Below are 14690 nucleotides of genomic sequence, written 5' to 3' on the forward strand. Positions count from 1 at the left end.
GTCTCCTCCTCCTCCTGCTCCTGCTCCTGCTCCTCCTGCTCCTCCTGCTCCTGCTTGGTGGACTGAACCTGCTCAGAGTTAGCGTTAGCGTTAGCAGGACACGGACTGCTGCTAACGCTGCTGCTGCTGTTAGCCGCTAACGTCTGAGTCTGGGTGGGACTGTGCTGCTGCTGCATGGACGCACAGGCCGGGGAGGAGGAGGAGGAGGAGGAAGAGGAGGAAGAGGAGGAAGAGGAGGAGGGTCGGGGTGGGTCAGGGGGTGAAGCAGGAGGACTGGTGGGGTTCACTTTTTCCATCATGGTCGGCGAAGCCCTAGAATGAATGAGCTCCACCTGCAGCTCAGGCCATTTAAAGACGTTTAAATCTCGTCCAGACAAAGTTTTATGGCTTTATTTCCATTAAGGTCACAGATCGTCCTTTATTTCTTAATACTTTGCTCCATTTTCCTGCAGAAAGTGAAATTTCCGCTTGCTGAAATCCATCAGTTGTCAAGTCAGATTATATCCCGCTTCCCTCACGTGCAGAACTCATTTCCCCATCATTCCCTCCTCCGATTCCCGTGGTTCTGATTCTCTGGTTCCGATCTGAACTGAACGACTTCAGTCTGTTCCTGACAGAACATCCTGGACCTCAGACGAGTCTCCGGTGGCGTCCGTCAGAGTCTATACGTCCCGTCTGCGTCTGTGCGTATTCTCAGGATGTGACTCAGAGTCGCTTTAAGCTTTTAAAACATTCCACACCGGTGAAGATTGGGTTGATGTCAAAGAGGCTGTTGGACAAAAGAAAAGCACTTACACTGAATTACTAATATATCTAAAGAGTTTATATGAAAACATCAGTGGATCGTCTTTTAAATTCTGCTTCTTGAAGCAAAAATAAAAACCGGCCTTTTCTTAAACGTAATGAAGGTTTTTCACAGGTTTTGCAACTGCGAGTCTTCCTGTTTTATCTCCTCGAGCGGTCGTGACTTTATTTTCGGACAGTTCCTTTTTTTTTCTCTCACGGCGACGTGTGTTTAGTTAGAATCTTCATTTTATTTGTCTGTGTTGGTGCAGACGATGTCGAGCCTGTAGTTTTTAATACTTAACACTAAATATCATCATATATCACATTAATGCATGTATGTATTGATGTATAATTGATGTGTTATTGTGTAGTAAAATTAGATTTTCTATTTTTCCAATATAGTTTCTTTTTTTTTGTTGAATTTATGTGTGTTTGTCGCCTCATAATGAACAAAATATTATATATATATACTATAGTGGACTCAAAAATGTTAAAAAAAAATCTCAAGTGTAGCCATAATCTAAAGGGTTACCGTAATATAAAGTGATGCCATACTCTAAAGTTTTACCATAAATTAAAGTTGTACCATAATCTGAAGTTTTTACCATAATATGAAGTTTTACCATAATCTGAAGTTTTTACTATAATCTGAAGTTTTACCATAATATGAAGTTTTTACTATAATCTGAAGTTTGACCATAATCTGAAGTTTTTACTATAATCTGAAGTTTTACCATAATCTGAAGTTTTTACTATAATCTGAAGTTTTACCATAATCTGAAGTTTTTACTATAATCTAAAGTGTTACCATAATCTAAAGTGTTACCATAATCTAAAGTGTTACCATAATCCATACCATAATCAACATATATCACATTGATACATGTATTTATTGATATTTAATTGATATGTTATTTAATAGTAAAATTTGATTTTCTATTTTTCCAATATTTGTTGTTGTTGTTTGTCGCCTCATAATGAACCATATGTTTTTATATTTAATTACCATAGTGCACTCAGAAAAAAAAAAAAAAAAAAAAAATAGAGGAACAATAGTCAACTGATAATAGATTTATAATAATAATAATAATAATATAAAGTATAAATGTCACATATTTTCCTAGTTGTTCAAAATGACATTTTTTATTGTTAATACGTCACGTTATTATTTAAATGAAATATTAAAGGCTAAAAGTGAAAAATCTTGAATACTCACAGACACAGAGTGTGTGACGTCCGTGCGACTGTCGCGAAAAATCCATCAATCCAAATCCAGCGATCGCACGTTTGTATCGTCTCTGTGTTTAATGTCCTCTTCCTCCTCTTCCTCCTCCTCCTCCTCTTCCTCCTCCTCCTCCTCCTCCTCCTTCAGGTCGCTCACACTTGACTGCAGCCTTGTCGCTGTCTGTCCGTCAGTGTCTGAGGTCAGAGGTGGAAATAACGCCTCACGCTCACTGTCTCACTGTCTCAGTGTCGTCGCTCTGAAAGTCAATAATCTGAAATCGATCGATGAGAGAATTGTTGTGTTAAATCGTGCTCGGCGTCCAGTTCCTCGTGCTCACACTTGTTTGTGTTGTTGTTGTGAAGTTGCTGCTGTGAACGAAGACATGCTCAAAGTGTGGAGATGGATGTTGTCCAGCCTCCACCTCCTCCTCCTCCTCCTCCTCACCTCCTCCTCCCTCCCTCGTCAGTGTCTCTATCCCTCACTCGCCTCAGGACACATTGCTGTAGTCGGGTGCCAGTCAGAGACCACTGTGGTGTGATGATGATGGTGGTGGTGAGAGAGAGAGTGGGGAGGTGGTGGGGGAGGAGGAGGAGGAGGAGGAGGAGGAGAGAGGAGAACCATGCTGCAAGGAGAGTTTTCCGCTCCCTGCTGGACAAGAGGATGTGCGAGTACAATATGGTGGCAGCTGATAAGAGCCTCAAAAGCTGCCTGTGGCCTGGAGATAAGGAATCACCACCACCCCCCCCCCCCCCTCCACACCACCAATACTCACACACACACACACACACACATTTCCACACACACACACATTTCTCTCTAACTCACACACACACACACACACACACACGAGCGGTCAATCCCTGACTTTAAAGGAGACCTGGAGCGTTTCCAAGAAAATATCCTCATCTGCACTTATATCACACACACACAAACACACACGCACACAAACACACACGCACACACACACACACACACACACACACACACACACACACACACACACACACACATATAGAGACAAAGACAGACTTTCTCGGGGAATCACCCGCTCTAACATCCTCATTTGAAATGATCAAACGAGAACGTTATTAATAATAATAATAATAATAATAATGATGTGTTCATTACTGTAAGAGCACAACGAGAAAATCCCCTCATGACGCGAACGTGGAGCAGCATTTTTATTTATTTATTTATTAGTTTTATTAGATATAAATAGAAGTCATGTCATTAGCCTGTAATTTGTCAAAAGCAAATCTGTTTTTTACGAGCTCGTCGGCGAACTACGGTGGCCTTGAATGACCTTTACAGACCTCTGTAAAGACTTAGACTTAGACTTTATTGAACCCTTGTGATGACTCCTTCAGGGAAATTAGATTTACAGCAGTGCACAGTGGTGAGGACAAAGAGCGCCGATATATATATAAATAAAATTAAATAAATGTAAACTCTTAGACACAAAATGTACAAATATAGATAGAATAATATAACAAAATATAGAGATGGAACAAAAAGAAGAATAAAATATGATAAATATACCGGATGAATGAATGAATTATTGCACATTGTGTCTGTCCTCCTTAAAGCAAGGGAAACCAAAAATGTTTTATCTTGCAGTAGTTTTACACTTATACAAATACTATTATTAATACTACTACTACGAAAACAATACTTATAGGTAGTATACCTTTTTTTAAATTAACCCTGAAGGAGTTTTCTTAAAAAAAAGTGGGATTTCTTTGTTATTTTTGGTTCACACAGTGAATTTAATGAATTTAAAACACATTATACTCATAAAAAATAGAATATTATGTCACCTAAAGTGTTCAAAAATTATAACAGGCATTTTAAAAAAACAACAACAACAAAAAAATCATTAATTAAATCAAGAATATGCAGATTAATCTGAATTGAATACCCAGATTATTAAATCAGAAATCATGTATTGATTTGACTTTGATAACATCAGAGAACACCTGTGTACACACACACACACACGCACGCACACACACACACATACATCATCATCATTATGGTAACTTTCCAAGTTCTCCCATCACTTCCTTCCTAAATCTACTGTATCTCTCACCTATTCTGTGTGTGTGCGTGCGCGTGTGTGTGTGTGTGTGTGTGTGTGTGTGTGTGTGTGCATGTGTGTGTACCTTTCCCTCAGTCATTTCCTTCTTAGACACAGACTGAAACACAAACATTCACAGATGACACTTTGAGGTCCTGGGAAACACAGAGAGTTTGCTGCTGCACAAATCTGTCATCACGTCCATCAGTGACCGTCCCACCATCATCATCATCATCATCATCATCATCATCGTCATCGTCATGGTGTACTGTACATGTGTAATATAGTCTTGAGCCTCAGTCACACTCTCGTGCCTGCAGCAGCAGCAGCAGCAGCAGCAGCAGCAGCAGCAGCAGCTGTGGTTCCAGTCGCTGGTTCTCTGTGGTTCCACAGTAACGTGTCGTTGCTGCTGAAATTTGACTGAAACGTACGAAAAGATACACGAGGGACAGAGAGATGAAATCATGCGGGATTAGCCTTTTCCTGTGCTTCATGTTTGACATGTTCTATATCAGATATTGACTTTATTCTATGTCTCTATGTTGCTTTGATGACAGTTTGACCTCAAACACTGTTTAAGATTCATTTCCTAAGCAGATTATGTGTAATAATTTAATCCTACAGGTGCTTCAATCACATACAGAGACATAGACGGAATATTTTAGATGACGTCTGGTTTTGCTGTCATTTAGAATTTTACTCTAAGATGAAATATTTTTTTTTGATGCAATATTTTAACAGCGAACTTTGTGGTTATACATTAAAGGATGATTTTACAGACTTATTCTATTAAAGTAACCCTTTTTTACACTTTTACAGGCTTCTGTTTAAATCAAATGAGTGAATTTAGTTGGTGGAGAATACTTTTGGGATTTTTATTTGCAGCCCTGACTCTTATGACAGTCTTTGGTGGAAACACAAAAAACACCTCGACGCTCAACTGTAAACGGGGGAATAATGATAATAATAATAATAATAATAATAGAAACACATAACAGACAGTTTCCTCTTCTCCCCTGAGAGAGGAAGAAATCAAGAGAGGATTGTTTTAATCTCAGAGTCTCTGTCACGCTCTCCTCCTCCTCCTCCTCCTCCTCCTCCTCCTCCTCCTCTTCCTCTTCCTCCTTCTGGCTACCTCAAAATACCACACTCAATAATCTGTGTGTGTGTGTGTGTGTGTGTTTACAGAGTCACATTATGGGGACACTCCTGCACAGTATGGTATGGAATTGTATGGTACGTTACGGTATGGTATGGAATGGTATGGTATGGTGTGGTATGGTATGATATGGTACGGTATGGTACAGTATGGAATAGTATGGTATGGCATGGTACAGTATGGTATAGTATGGTATGGCATGGCATGGTATGGCATGGTATAGTATGGTATGGCTTGAAATAGAACGGTATGGTATAGTATGGTATGGCATGGAATGATATAGTATGACATGGTACAGTATGGCATGGTATGCTATGGTATGGTATAGTATGGTATAGCATTGTACAGTATGGCATGGTATGCTATGGTACAGTATGGCATGGAATGGTATGCTATGGTACAGTATGGTACAGAATGGTATGGTATGGTATGGTATGGTATGGCTTGAAATAGAACCGTATGGTATAGTATGGTATGGCATGGAATGATATAGTATGACATGGTATAGTATGGCATGGTATGGTGTGGCATGGTACGGCATGGCATGGCATGGAATGATATAGTATGACATGGTATAGTATGGCATGGTATGGTGTGCTATGGTACGGCATGGTATAGTATGGTATGGCTTGAAATAGAATGGTATGGTATAGTATGGTATGGCATGGCATGGAATGATATAGTGTGGCATGGTATGGTGTGGTACAGCATGGTATGGTATGGTACAGTATGGTATGGCTTGACATAGAACGGTATTGTATAGTATGGTATGGTATAGTATGGTATGGCATGGCATGGCATGGTACGGCATGGTATAGTATGGTATGGCTCGAAATAGAACGGTATGGTATAGAATGATATAGTATGGCATGGTATGGTGTGGTGTGGTATGGTACGGCATGGTATAGTATGGCATGGCATGGCATGGCATGGTATAGTATGGTATGGCTTGAAATAGAATGGCATGGTATAGTATGGTATGGCATGGCATGCTATAGTATGGTATGGCTTGAAATAGAATGGTATAGTATGGTATGGCATGGCATGGAATGATATAGTGTGGCATGGTATGGTGTGATACAGCATGGTATGGTATGGTACAGTATGGTATGGCATGGTATGTATCGTGTGATATGGCATAGTATAATGTGGCATGATCTTGCATGGCATGGTATGAAACGCCAGAATATCCTTGTTTGTGTATCTATGGGAAGTGATGAAGACCTGGTCTAACCCTCATCTCTGCCTCATCATCACATCACACACACACACACACACACGCACACACACACACACACACACACACACACACACACACACACACACACACACACACACACACACACAGAGAGTTGTTCCTGGCGTAAAAGTCACTTCAGATTTGCTCATTTGCCAAAAGGAGTAACTGTATAAGTGAGAAGTCAGTGACCTGAAAGACGGAGTCGATCTAAAATGGAAAAAACTAGAAGAAGAAGAAAGTGAGCGCACACAGAGGCTCATGCCCAAGAAAACAGATCCACGCTCCCCACAGTGAGCTCCATGGACACATTTCCTCCGCCTCGTGTAAACAGTATTGTGTGGAGGGTGATAGAGATCACTGCAACCTGATTGTTTCAGCCACTAAAGGCAATGGACTTTCATGGAGAAAGTGACAAACAATGCTGCGAGCGCTGGCCAGGACAGACGCTCTCTCTCTCTCCTCCTCCTCCTCCTCCTCCTCCTCTGCTGCGACAGATGTCCACTGTTTATTTTTCCTGATCGTCCTGGACGGCAGCCATCGTTGAGAGAGATGATGCACGCTGAAATCACTGTGAAGATTCAGGGGGAAAACACAGGGATGGGTTTACGTTTAGTCTGAACTCTGTGACGACTGTTAGCAAACAGCAGGCTCACGTACGTATGTTGAAATAATTTTTTTTTGTAGAATATTTAAAATGGCAGAGCTGAGTCAGGAGGCAGCGTGGAATCATGGGAATTGTTGTTTCACTTTGGCTAACTAATAAAGTTTGGTCAAAATATCAATACACCGGGGCAAATATCGGTATTTTCATTAATAATTTAAAGCGCTCTAAAGTCTCTGCTAGTTTCACTCGCCACACGTCACTACTTCATGTCTCCTCATGGCGGCGCTGTTCAAATAAACGAGGGGAAAAATTACCTGGCCGAAGAAGAGGGAGTTTTACCTTTTCACGGACGATTTTCGACAAATATCGCGATGTTTTGTCGCGATATAATTGTCTTGCAAATGCATCGATTTTGACCGAATCTTTGGATCATGATATCATCGGTATCGCGGACGACGTATCGTGTATCGTATCACGAGGTGTAGTAACATTTACTTAACAGTAAAATGTCCTTAAATTCTCATCTTGATGTTTCATAGACAGTAAAGTGGTTTACCTCAAATAGAAATATAGGATTTCTCTGTTATTTTAATGCAGAAATGTCACATAGTGTATGTTACATTGTTTCCTCGACACTCTTACTCCATATAAGGTTTATTTTAAAAGTTTCTACATTGAAATCTGTTACTAAATTGTTTTCTTTTTTTTTTTCCTGGCGATCACCGTTACAGTAATGACACTCCGTACAGTGTCAGCCACATGTCGGTGGTCGCACATTACTGTGTTCCCAGGATGCACCTGGTGAGAGGCGATCAGGCGGACGTGGGGGACAGCTGTTTCCTGTGCACACTTCCTGGTATGGCAGAGCGGGGGGGGGGGGGGGGAGGGAGTGGAGAGAGAGAGTTTTTTTTTTTTCTTAATAGGGAGAGACGAGTGTGAGAGAACGAGTGGATTGTGGTGTTTAGTGAAAGCTCTTTCCAAACAGGATATATCTGCCACGGCCACAGGTGTGAGGAGCAGACGCTGCACAGACCTCTGTATACAGACCTCAGCACAGACCTCAGCACAGACCTTAGCACAGACTTCAGCACAGACCTCAGCACAGACTTCTGCACAGACCTCACTACAGCCTCACTACAGACCTCTGCACAGACCTCACTACAGACCTCAGTACAGACCTCTGCACAGACCTCACTACTGACATCTACACAGACCTCTACACAGACCTCACTACAGACCTCTTCACAGACCTCAGTACAGACCTCACTACAGACCTCTGCACAGACCTCAGCACAGACCTCAGTACAGACCTCTGCACAGACCTCAGCACAGACCTCACAACAGACCTCACAACAGACCTCTGCACAGACCTCACTACAGACCTCTGCACAGACCTCACTACAGACCTCACTACAGACCTCTGCACAGACCTCTGCACAGACCTCACTACAGACCTCACTACAGACCTCTGCACAGATCTCACTACTGACCTCTGGACAGACCTCTACACAGACCTCAGTACAGACCTCACTACAGACCTCTACACAGACCTCACTACTGACATCTACACAGACCTCTACACAGACCTCAGCACAGACCTCAGTACAGACCTCAGCACAGACCTCAGTACAGACCTCTGTATACAGACATCAGCACAGACCTCACAACAGACCTCTACACAGACCTCAGTACAGACCTCAGTACAGACCTCTGCACAGACCTCTGCACAGACCTCTGCACAGACCTCAGTACAGACCTCTGCACAGACCTCACTACAGACCTCACTACAGACCTCTGCACAGTACAGACCTCACTACTGACATCTACACAGACCTCTACACAGACCTCAGTACAGACCTCACTACAGACTTCACTACAGACCTCAGTACAGACCTCTGCACAGACCTCTGCACAGACCTCAGTACAGACCTCTGCACAGACCTCACTACAGACCTCTGCACAGACCTCTACACAGACCTCAGTACAGACCTCACTACAGACCTCTGCACAGACTTCACTACAGACCTCTGCACAGTACAGACCTCACTACTGACATCTACACAGACCTCTACACAGACCTCAGTACAGACCTCACTACAGACCTCTGCACAGACCTCACTACAGACCTCTGCACAGACTTCACTACAGACCTCTGTATACAGACCTCTACACAGACCTCACTACATACCTCTGTATACAGACCTCAGCACAGACTTCAGCACAGACCTCAGCACAGACCTCACTACAGTAAATAAACATGTCCAAAAAAAGAATCATCAAAAGCACTGAGTGAGAACGAGTGAACAGAAAGTAAAGAAAGTAACAGAGTTAATGAACTCTTTCATTATCTTCTTCCTCAGAATAGACTCAAACACATGACACAGAGTGAGTTAATCACCACATAATCATGGGCTCAGCCAATAGTTTCCTTGATTGCACAAATAATAGTTTGACAGGAGCCAGAAAAGCAGCAGCTACGTTTACAACAGCGTAACAATGTTTCCCTGCGTGAAACTTTCTAATATTCTAACTGAGTAACAATGTTTTACGAGCAGCTCAATAACGACCTCTTTGTGCCGTGATTGCAGCTGATTGTTTGTTGTCATTAGCAGCTATTGTTAAGGTCTCTTCATGTTATTACTGGCTCCGCCCTCATTGACCTCACCTGTGTTGTTTTATTGTCGCCCTTTTGACCCACAGACCTGCTTTACAGTACGCTGTGGATCTTTATTTAATTATCACGACAAAGAGTCTGTGACTCGTGCGTTTTCGCGTCGTCACCTTTGTGCCACATTTTGTGATGTTGTTCTTCGTCGTCTGCAGAACATCAAACACTCTGTTTGAGTTTCACATGAACTTGACACAGTCTTTCCTGGCACTGTTTGTTATTCCGTCAGCCAAAAAAAGACGGTAAATAATCATCCAATCCAATTCAACTTTATTTATAAAGCACTTTTAAAACAACCCCAGTGGACTAAAGAGACAATAAAGAGGCAACAAAATACATATAAAATAATGTATTAAAAGACTTGGATAAAAATGTACAGCACTTTATCAGAGCTTTGGGCAAAATAGAAGTTAAAACTGGAACTCAAATGTGAATATTATTGTTTTGCTGTAACACAACACTTTGTTTTAAGACTAATTTAATTCAAGCAGATTTAACATTTTGTGTTTCATGAGTACAGAACTACGGAAGCGTATTGCATTCACTTGAAAAAAAAACAACTGTTTTTCTCAGTAATTAATTTTCGGTTTGATTTTTTTAATAATTTTTTTTCTGTTTTTCTGACTAATATTTTTTCTGTTTTTCAGAGTAATTTTTTTTCTGTTTTTCGTGCAAATATTTTTTTCCCCTGTTTTTCTGAGTAATTCTTTTTTCTGTTTTTCGTGCCAATTACTCCGAAAAACAGAGGAAACATTTTTTTGCACGAAAAACAGAAAAATATTTACTAAAAATTATTCAAAAAATCAAACCGAAAATTAATTACTGAGAAAAACAGGAGTTTTTTATTTTTTTTTCAAGTGAATGCAATAAGCTTCCGTACAGAACATCACACTGTAAAAAAAAAAAAAAGTTCCATCAACATATATTATTTTGTTAGACAAACGTGTAAGTTAGAGTTGTGCCAACTCAAAATTCTCTTTTCAAATAGTTTGTCTAACTAATCTTGTTCAGATAATGTAAAAGAAGTTATTAAAAAAAAACATTTTGAATTTTAATTTAACTTCCAAGTTTGTCTAACAATATAATAATGGAATAATGGAACTTTTTAAAAACTTGCAGTCTTTCGTTGGATTGTAAACTCAAACATTGATTCCAGCGAGTTGCCTCGCAATTTTGACTTTTCTTTTTTTTTACAGTGCAGTAAATAATACTGGTGACTGATCTGACTCATTTGACCTGGAGGCCTCAGTGTGACCTTTGACCCTGAAGCGTCACCTTTTTGCAACACAATTACAAATATTTGATTAGTTTGATTTGACGTTTTTTTGGGGATAAACAGTGGCTGTTCCTCACGTTCTGTCACCGTTTAAAATGACGAGCGTCCTCGCTAACATGTGTTTGTGCAGGACATGGGCGTGTGTGTGTGTGTGTTTGCATGTGTGTGTGTGAGCAGTGAGTGCCCTCAGGTCACAATGACATTGCGTGGAACAACATCATTCCGTGCTTCCTCTCTTATATTTCTCATCATCAGCGTTCGCCTCCACTCCAGATTCCACTGGTGTGGTCGGACCGACGCTGGAGCGACGCTGCCCTGGTGTCGACCTTTGACCTTTGACCCTCGTCCTGTAATAATAGGAAAGACAGCGTCACTTTTCCACTTTTCATCGCTAATTCAAAATATATAGGTTCCTGTTTGGAGCTGCCTCCCTCCCTCGCTCTCAGTGATTGTTTTTGTTTTGTGTAAAAGCTCTTTGTGGTGTTTTTAGCAATGCTGACACAAGTTCTCCTACTTTTATTTTGGTAAAAATAATGATTTAATATGCAAATGTGAGGCTGTGGATGTGATTTACTTCGGCATTTTATTAGGGACCTCCCTCACAAGGGTGTAAGAGACATATTGAAATTGTAAAAAAATCTTATTTTTAGCCCCTTAAACGTGCGTGAAAAACGGACAAAAAAATTGCAGCGCACATCATAACTGCCGATAAAAAATTCGATAAAATAACGGAAAAAAAACAACAATGCAAAATGACTCAGTAGCGCCCCCACAGGTCAGGCTCCTATGGAGCTGTCCGAAATTCAGTTGCGTCCGGTGCGAGACGAACAAAAAAAATCCTCTCGACACCATGACCTCAACTCAACAGGAAGTCGGCCATCTTGGATTTGGCGTATATCTGGCCGTTTCACAAGTTTCGTAACTGAGCTTGCTAGTTTTATTAATTTTATTTATTTTTTTAATAGAAAAGTGAGCTAATTTAACACCTTACTTGTTTATATCCAAGGTTCTCAAACTGTGGTACGTGTAGCACCCGTGGTACGTGAGCTTCCTCTGGTGGCACTGAGAGGAAATCAGGAATACTCTTCTACGTTACAAATTATTTATTAATTAACACATTAATTAATTATAAATAAATTAAGTTTTCAACTGAAGTTTACAAGTTAGCCTGCCACAATTGATTTAAGTCAGATTATAGAAGAATTTAAAATCAACAGTTTGCATGAATACAATTTAATTATGTACATGTTTTGATTATTATAAGACTTATTTGGTTTTCCTTTATTTGTTTTATTCTAATTTTCTGTCTTTTTTCCTCGTTCCTAGGATCCCGTTCCTCGCCAGGGTCACACTCTACAATCCTTCTCCCACACTGTAAATATATATTTATACCACTTTTACTCAATAATAAAAAGGAAAAAAGAAACCTAACTCTAACACTTTCTCATTGTAGGCCTTAAAAACCAGAACATCTTCCTCACTTCCTTCTCAGTATTGTGTCCAAAGCCAAATGTGGGTAATAACTGTTGAGTAGAAACATCGTTGTTTTCAGAGGAAATAAACTTAAAGATCTACGTTTATTTCTTTCCAACCACACGATTAATCTGTCGTAGCATGTGCTCGACACTCTCCTGCTGTGATTCCACAGTTAACACACCATAGGTTTTCATTTATTTGCTCAGTGACGTGTAGATAAACATGCAGCTGTGTTCGCTCTGTTTTGTTGTTTCAGTCCTGCTGTTTTTACGCCACTAGATGGAGACAAACGCTCAACATTCTGCAGATTCCTATACAGTGTGTGATTTTCTTCATCCTGCAGATATGTGTTATTCATTAAGTGTATGAGGTAAAATGGCTACACAATAAATAACAAGTGCAGATTGTTCTCTCTCAGATGGACCGCGTGTGTCGTCGTACAGTTTTATTGTAGTTGGCAGCAATTATTTCCTGTAAAAGACGTTAATCACTCAGTGCTTTTCATGCGCTTAAATCAAAATGATGAAATTGTATTTTACCGAGTTTTTAAAGAACTATCTGTACATACATACATATATATATATATATATATATATATATATATATATATATATATATATATATATGTATATGTATATGAATCTGTTTGTGCAGTTAGTAAATTGATCATAATAAACCATACAATTACAATAAAATGTATTATATTATTATAACAATAACAATAATAACAATTATAACAATAATAATAAAAACACTCAAGGTCACCTTATACCAGGGTGTCAAATTCATTTTCACTGAGGGCCACATCAGCATAATTGTTACCCTCAAAGGTCCAGATGTAACATAAATGTAACCAAATGTAACCAAATATAATGTAAAATAAAGGTAACTATATTGCTAAATAACTTTCTGTATTTATTACTCATTCAATCACAAATATGATGCGTTATAGATGTAACCCGTTCCGCGATGGTGATGCTGTGCATTGTGGGAAATGTAGTTTATGGTCAACGCACGCCCTTAAAGCAGCACAGACCTATTTTAACACAGGTTTTTAAGACCAATTAATCACTCGCGGGGGCAAATGAAATGAGGTGGCGGGCCACATCTGGGCCCCCGGGCCTCGAGTTTGACACACGTGCCTCATGCAGTGCAGTAACATGCATAAATGTGTGAACTGGAGAACGTTTTGTTGGTCGACTCCATGAATCATCATTTCTCTGTAATGCATTTTTCCTTTACATCATGTTTGTGTATAGTACACACTATCACGCACACACACACATGCTCTCTGCTGGTGGGCCGCTGCTGCAGCACTCACTCAGTGTGCGGGTGGTCTGGACCCAGCTGAGGGGAGAGGGATTAACACCAGGCCCTGAATATGTGCCCTGAAGGAACCAGAGGAGGAAAAAAGAGTGAGAGTGAGAGTGAGACATCTGTGAGCCAGATGTGATCTCTGCTGCTTTATGAAAAGACAAAGACGGGGAATGAGAGAGGGATTTTTAGTGACAGGGCTCGGTGACAGCTGGACACATGACTGAGATAACATTCAGCTGCTGCTGCATGTGTGTGTGTGTCTACACACAGGTTCACACAGCTATCCTTTTAAGGACCCTGCATTGGCATCAATCAATCAAGCCTTATCCCTTTAACCTTAATCATAACAAGTTAATGCCCAACCCTAACCTTAACCACTGTGTGGAACACACACCCCTGATTAACATCCGAGACCCCTGAAGGGGGTCAAGTGTTTGTTTATATTTAAACAAAAAGAAAATGTTTAATTTCTGTTAGTTTCATTTTTTTTAATAACATGTTATTGTGTTATGTAACCCTTTTACATACATGATCTTACATACATAACACACTTTGCATGCTTTCTTATCCTTTATAACCAGACAAAATGTACGTTATTTTATTTTTAATTTTGTATATTAATGTTTTTAATTAATTGCTTTCCAAATGGTGCTGTGGAAAAGGCCCACACAAGCCCACGTCTGACAGGGAAGATAGGGCCAATACTGCAGGGTTGCACCTGGGGTGGTGAAACACTACTAATCAACAAATGGGAGATGGGATTATTAATGGGTATTTCGCACACTGACCTTAAACTAAGCACAATTCAAATCTTAGCCCTAAACTTAACCAGTTCCACGGAAATTCTGTCTCATTCGGACCT

The sequence above is a fragment of the Microchirus variegatus genome, assembly GCF_963457635.1.
Source record: "Microchirus variegatus genome assembly, chromosome: 23".
NCBI classification, from domain to species: domain Eukaryota; kingdom Metazoa; phylum Chordata; class Actinopteri; order Pleuronectiformes; family Soleidae; genus Microchirus; species Microchirus variegatus.